General features: G+C 40.0%; 1 long non-coding RNA gene across 1 annotated transcript; it reads right to left on the reverse strand.

Annotated features, from left to right (window-relative positions):
* Nucleotides 1-1,939: 1,939 nt before the first annotated feature.
* LOC139460807 (uncharacterized) lies at nucleotides 1,940-7,249 on the reverse strand. The gene is made up of 3 exons (XR_011652839.1): nucleotides 7,205-7,249; nucleotides 2,974-3,124; nucleotides 1,940-2,054 (listed from the first exon to the last, which is right to left on the reverse strand). It is a non-coding gene; the product is annotated as an uncharacterized lncRNA (long non-coding RNA).
* Between the last annotated feature and the right edge of the window lie 467 nt (nucleotides 7,250-7,716).

Here is a 7,716-nt window from a genome sequence, read left to right on the forward strand (position 1 = left end):
TATAAATCTATATTTACAGATGGATCCAAGGATGGTGGCGCAGTTGCTAGTGCCACTGTCATTTGATCCAGAACAATATCTTCACGATTACCAAATAACAGTTCCATATTTACAGCAGAAGCAAACACCATTTTTACTGCTCTGAAATATATCAACAACCAATCTGAATATAAACAGTTCATTATTTTTTCAGATTCACTTTCATGCCTTCAGGCAATTAAAAATATGTCATTTAAACATCCACTTTTAATCCATATTCTTGAATTATTTAATGATCTTGCTACTGGCCAATATGACATCATCTTTTCATGGTTACCAAGCCATGTGGTTATCATTAAACCAAATATCGGTTACACCTACTTGGGCTGTGAGTGCAAATTTGAGGAGGTCATTATGCGACAATGTCACATAATACACAGATACATAAATGGATATTTATTAAAAGGTGATAATCCTCCGTTTTGTATCCCTTGTGATGAATGAATCTCGGTCAAACATGTCTTGCTTGACTGTGTTGATTTTCCATCACAAGGGATAAATATTTCAGTGTCCAAACAGTTAAGGACCTTTGTAATAATGTTAATTCTCATTTAATATTATGCTTTTTTTTAAAAATCGAACATGTCCATAAATTTTGATGTACTAAGTGTATTATTTTTATAAATTGGTAGTGCTAATTAATAACTTAGATTGTTAGTGGTTGTACGCTCGCGGAGGGTTGAAGTAGCGTAAAATTATTGTCCCCCTAAGAGGGTATGTAAGTCCCGAATCATTCGAAATATTTTTATGCATACCAGACTTTTAAAACGTAGCATTTTTGTCATTTTAATCCTAGGCTTAACTGATAAACTATCGCCAGTGACTGAAGGGATGATATAAATCCTGCCGGAGCCTATGCAGGAAGCAAAGCCACTGTAAGTCCCCATGGTCCCATGTTTCGTCATGATATATGGAGACTGTCTTGTCTTGTTGGAAACATTCTGGCCTGTGTTGGTCTTTCACGCCATGATGTTCCTGTAGACTTGTGTTGCAATGGTGCTTCCGTAAGCATCTGGGCAGGCAGCTAATTGTTTCGTCATGATATCAGGAGACTGTGTTGTCTTGTTGGAAACATTTTGCAAGTCGTATGATGTGTCCACCATCGAGGATGTAGGTCCGTGTGTGCCATCATGTGTGTGGTTCTGTGAATGTTGGACTGTATGGGGTTAAATGTAAAACCAGTAAAATGTAATCGTATTTGTTGGATACATTTCATTTACTGTCTAGGTAGCGCCCGGCAAATGCATATTAACAATTGTGGTTATTGCCGGTGTATTTTGACAAGAATCCACACACATACACCTTCAGAGCAGAAATTTGGCGACTGTTTCCAGCTGCCACAGTACCCAGATGACAAGGAACGATGCTCAACATATCAATCACTGGTTTGTGTGGTCCAAATCCAGCCATCTTCGTGTGCCCGGAAGACTGTCTTCAGTACAGTGGTAGAGTGTCCGCTCCATCCCCGGCCGCATCATACCAAAAGACGTTAAAAGATCGTACTTGATGTTACCCTGATTGGCGCTCGGCGTTAAGGGGTTAAAATAAGGATTGGGAGGCTCCTTGGTAGTAGTCAGTATGCTGAGGGTTATTCATTCACTTATGCAAGCAGCCGCACACACACGCACTCACATACACAGACATGCATGCACGTCGCTATATAAGTGCAAAAATCTTGAACGCGACGTTTACCCCTTTTCACCTCCCATGGCTGGAATATCTTTGATTTAAACATTAAACAAAACAGGAGTTAAGACTGTTTCAATGAACTTCATTGTGCTATTTAATTTTGAACATGTGACTAGTTCTCAGTCCCTGATTGCAGAGAAAGTTAATGGAGCCTTCCCGTCGGTGGGTTTCTCCTGCGGTCAGATTTTAAAAAAAGAAGAGGAAAGACGGTTTCAATTTATTTAATTGCGCATTTCAATGTTGAACATAAAATGTGACTGGCTGGCTGTCAGAGATAGTTAAGCGAGCCTTCCCATCGGTGGTCTAATCGCGTCCTTTAATGTCAGCTGAAACACAAGAAACTATAATGAAACAAATTTCTCCTTTGACACATCATGTTGGAACATTCAATGAAACACTGCTAATACCTGCGGTACTACACACATTTCTGAATAGAAGAATATCCGAATTAACTGTAGAAGAGCCATAACATAATGGGTGATTTGAAATTAGCAAAATTGAGAGTGACTCATTTGCATATGTACTCCATATATCGTGATCAGGACATATTAAGTATATTGTGATTCATTAAGGGCCTACCACTTGGCATTCATGGGTGTGGGCTGTGATTTTCAAATAATCTTTCAAGGAAAACCAGGACAGAAATAATATTTCCGTAGGTTTTGTAATTCACAGAAAAACTGGTTCATCCTTTCACAACATAGAATTGTATGTTTTAGAGAACTGATGACAAGATTGCGTCTCAATCAAATAAGCTAGATAATAGATGCCATGTATCTACACGCGATGAACCAATGTGGGCACCCTAGATCTTCCACAACTGTTAGCAATATTCAAGCTTCATTTTGTGACATGATTTTGTAACATTGGACCACGTTCCCCCACGTGGACGCAATGCACGCTTTAACTGCTGGTACTCCGGCCGCCCAGCAAGAGAAACGAATACCTTTGGTAAACCGCCGTACATTTACTTGTGTAATGTAATGGTGATTAAACATGTTTCAATTAAGTTTGATTAAGCATTAACATTCCTTTACTATTTCCTCAATTCCTTGCTAGTTTGGTATCCCTTACTTTAATGTGCCTGAATTAGATACACTCACTAAGCTGCTTGCTTGATAAAGACATAGGCATCTGTACAGAAGCTTAATATTTAAAGAATATAAGAACTTATCAGTCAAAAGTCATTACTGACTTTATGGGTACTTTTGCTTCGAAAATAAGGAAAACAACACAAATCATTACCTTTGACTCAATCGACCGTTTGATAACTCTTCCATCGTCAGAGCCATGAAGATGTTCCCCGCCGTCGTAGAGACCACCAGGAGGACCACGCTGCGCCATAACATCCGTGGCGCTGATGAGGACGAGAACGACCAGGATGGCGAACATTTTACTGAAGTTAAGAAACACAATCCAGTTGATGATTTGAAAATATGAATAATTGCTACAATTACCACTTAGCAACACCAAACATAAAACTATACATACACGACACAGTCATTGGGCCATTTCTAACCACTGTCCACTTGCTCCAAGGGAGGCTACTTTTCATATACGAAGTTCAAGGTCGTACCGGCATGTTGTTATGATGTTTGTTTGATACATGCATTACCACGATACATGCATTTCCACCATACATGCATTTCCACGATACATGCATTTCCACGATACATGCATTTCCATGATACATGCATTACTAGAGAGTGGGGCGCCATGAGGTTTAAAATGCCTTCAGAATTCTAGAATGTAGACTGACAAAAAGGAGGTAAAAACTATTTGGCGATTTGTCAAGTAAATGTGCATTGTTATCATTTTGTTCTGGTGTTTCGAGAAAATAGAGAAGTGTGGGTTGTTCAGTTGCTCAATGCTGCCAATGCTGCCAATGCTCCTTTTCAAATTATACATAACAAGCATGAAATACTCATATCCCACGCCATTATGACATGTCCGGGTTTCTGCAATGCTTTAGCTCCTGTGAACTGTGTTCACAGGACCTTCTGTAAATTGCCTAATTGCAGCACTAAAAAAGTTATTACTTGTGCTGTTTTGCCATCTGCAGTTTATGATAGAAAACGTAGGTGTATTTGTAATGAGTTGTGTGTTATTACTTAAACAATAATCAGAGAAGCAAGAGAGTGCTTTCTTTACTTAGAGACTGTTGAGAGCAGGGTTCACCATGACGTGTACTGAGGAGTACAGCACCAATCATCTTATGTAGTAGTAGACTGGAGTCTGGAATGCTTCAGCACTGACATGATCAGTAAACAACAAGTCCAGTGTAGCTCCAAGACAGTGAGTTGGAGAGTGAATGAGTTGAGTCATTTTCCTCACATTAAAGAAATATTCAAGTTTCATTTTTTCACTCAGATCACAGTTGAAATCCCCAGAAACTAGGATATGTTCACATTCATGCAGCTTGGAGAGATCCTGAAGTTTCTTCATGACAACAGTAAGTGAATGCGACAACCGTGTCCATGACACTTTTGGAGGAACATGCACACAAGCATTCAACAAGGAAGAAAATGTATTCAATACTGCGAGATGACATTACATCACATAGCTGGACACTGTTCTTGAAACTTGTTGAAACATACACAGCAATACCATGTGTAGTGTCTCCTGGATAGACTTGATATCCTTGCAGGTCTCTTTCACTGTAATCATTGACGTGTGTTTCTGAGAAACACAAAACACGAAACACTCCAACAAACGTACAATCTTTACAACAAGTTATGTGCCAAGTTTGGTGAAGAAAATCGTAAGGTTTCACAATCTGCCCAGGAAACGAGGACAACCGCCATTTTCAGTCTAAGTCAAAGTCGTTGCCAGGATCACAATTTCTTTTTAATTTCAAAGTATCAATAGGCACCAGTTTTCCACTAGACCTATTTGTGTGCCAAGTTTGAAGAAAGATTGTTTGGTTTTCAAGATCTGCTCCGGAAACGAGGACTACCGCCATTTTAAGTCTATTTCAAAGTCGTTGCCATGCAAAATGCCAAAGTATGAAAAGGCTACTCCGCACAGACCTAAATAAGTGGCAAAAGAAAGTATAGGTTGGCAGTTTGTCATTTTCCTAAAAACAGCGATAACTAGTGGAAAGTGGGTTTGGGGAATATGACTGCCCAGGAACAGGTACCAAAAAACACCTCACCCGAACGCGCCACCTTTGACGGCGCTCGTGCGGTGACAAAAAATGATGAAACAGGTTTCCCGCCTATGGGATAAACTGCACGTGCATGTTAGCTGTATAAATGCGTTCGTCTGCTGGGTATAACCAGACGTGATGAAAGCACACAAACGAAATGCCACGACTGTCACAGGAGCAGAGAGAGAGCCATCGGTATGGCCAAAATTGGGGCAACACTGGTCCAAATTGCCAGAAGGTTTGGTTGTACACCATTAACAGTAGCCAGGCTGATTTAACGGTACAGCTAGATAGGGAGGACACAGGACAGGCCTAGAACCGGACGACCCCGAGTGACAACACCACTGGAAGACGGTCAGATACGGCTCATTCACCTGCGAAACATATTCCTAATGGCGACGGCGACGGCATCAAGAGCTTTTTGGACATTAGCCAACGTACAGTACTACGACGACTTCGTGCTGATTGAATCCGAGCGTATCGTCCTTTCCGAGGTACGGTACTGACTGCTCAACATCGACGCCTGAGACTGCGATGGGCGAGGCAGGTTCGACGCTGGCAAGGGAGAAATGGGCGTCGAGTGCTCTTTACTGATCAAATTCGATTTAACATGTTTCGAAATGACGGCAGAGAACGAGTTTATCGACGCAGAGGGGAACGTTTGGCTCCGGCGTGTATTCGAGAGGACCATCCATTCGACGGGGGAGGTGCCATGGTGTGGGGCGGTATTTGTGGAAATCATGATTATGATTACCCACAATTGTTTACCTTGAGCTTACATTACCTGTGATTGTACAATATCATTCAAACTGTGGTTGATCAATCAGTTGTTACCCCTTCCTAGATTATATTATAATTCACAACAAAACCTCTTCTTGTTATTTTTTTATCGATCATGGAACTCGACCTATACTTTCTTTTGCCGCCCAGTTTATTTATGTGCCAGGTCTTGTGAAGAAGTATGTACGGTTTTCAAGATCTGCACCGGAAACGATGCCTACCGCCATTTTCATCCAACGTCAAAGTCGTTGCCAGGGAGAGCCACCGGAAGAAATGAAGATGTTTATAGCTTAAGGAAATCAAATGAGCCTTAATCCTTGAACTTTACACTTGCATAGCTTGATATTTTACTAATGTGTGGAGCTGGCGACTGCACAAATCAGATTATATAGGACAAATTGAGCCAGATATATTGCCGTTTGAATGGCAATCTGATCGCACATTGGTTTGAGTGTTCATTGGTTTCTTTTCCCCCGGAACCAGGCCGTGTCTCGATTTGTTTTTGTTTTTTTTGTGAAACGCAATATTACAGCTGTATGAAAGAATCATGGTCAAGCATGTCCTGCTTGACTGTATTGATTTTTCCATCACAAGGGATAAATATTTCAATGTTAAAACTTTTTAATGATGTTAATTCTCGTTTAATATTATGTTTTTTTAAAAGAAATAGAACTTGTTCATAAATTCTGATGTACTAACTGTATTGTTTTAAAAATTGATAGTGCAATTTAATAACTTAGATTGTTAGTGGCTATAGTAGCGTAAAATTATTATCCCTCTAAGAGCGTATGTAAGTCCCATATCATTCGAGGTATTTTTCTGCATACCAGGCTTTTTAACGTAGTTTATATTCGTTATTTTAATCTAAGGCTTAACTGGTACACTGTCGCCAGTGACTGAAGGGATGATATAAATACTGCCAGGGTCCGTGCAGGAAGCTAAGGTACTGTAAGTCCCCATGGTCCCCAGTATGGTGTTCTCCTTTCAGTGGCTGATGATTTCTAGCCCATTTTTATATTGTGGTGTTCATTAATGCTTACTGCTTTTTTAATATTCTCAACTAGTTTTAAATCAAGTCTGTGATATTCTAGTTATTCTACTGCCCATCGTTGACAGCTTTTTATTTAGTCTACATATATGTATCATAAATGTAACTTCTCGTCACGATATGGCTGAAATATTGCCCATGTGACGTTAGATAATAACTCACTCACACTCACAACAGCTGTATGAAGGCAGACTGTAGATAATAAAGACTGGTACAAACAGTTCAGAGATTGATGTGGGTAACAAGTCACGTGATCAGGGTGCGCAGTCAAACAAGTCCCACGTATGACAAGTGGTTGAAGTAAAGTAAGGGAGTGATAGAATATGGTTTTACGCTGCTTTTAGCAATATTCCAGCAATATCACGGCGGGGGACACCAGAAATGGGCTTCACACATTGTACCCATGTCGGGAATCGAACCCGGATCTTCGGTGTGACGAGCGAACGCTTTAACCACTAGGATACCCGACCGCCCCGGTTTAAATAAAAACATTTACATACCTTGACTGGTTATGAGAGCACAACTTCTTCAAATGTAGTGATCCAGCTATTTGAAGTGGTATTTATATAAACATAATGTCATAATTATACATGGATGGCATTGACGACAGTTTCATGATAACGGAAGTGGTATTGTGTAACGAATAATGTCATTACAATGTTAACAAGGCCACAACAGGTGTGACGTTTCCTGCAACTTTTGATGAAGTATTTACAAAGATATCAAGTGATTCTTTCCTTTGTTAGGATACACTAGTCATATTCCACTAATATATACAGTTGCATAAAGGCATTCAGATATCGGTTCTGATAAGTTCATGGAAATCCTTCCTAAATGACACTATAAAGATAAATATCGTCACCAACGATACAGTTGATAATACGCTTAAAGAATAATAAATATCCACGTCGAAAATGTATTTTGATTCATTTACTCATGAACAGTCATTTATTTTAGCTTGATGCGGGTGGAAAGTCCGATGTGTTCCAGGACTTGAGCGCTTATCACCTGC

The sequence above is a fragment of the Haliotis cracherodii genome, unplaced genomic scaffold, assembly GCF_022045235.1.
Source record: "Haliotis cracherodii isolate W230 unplaced genomic scaffold, xgHalCrac1.p SCAF_14, whole genome shotgun sequence".
Classification (NCBI taxonomy): domain Eukaryota; kingdom Metazoa; phylum Mollusca; class Gastropoda; order Lepetellida; family Haliotidae; genus Haliotis; species Haliotis cracherodii.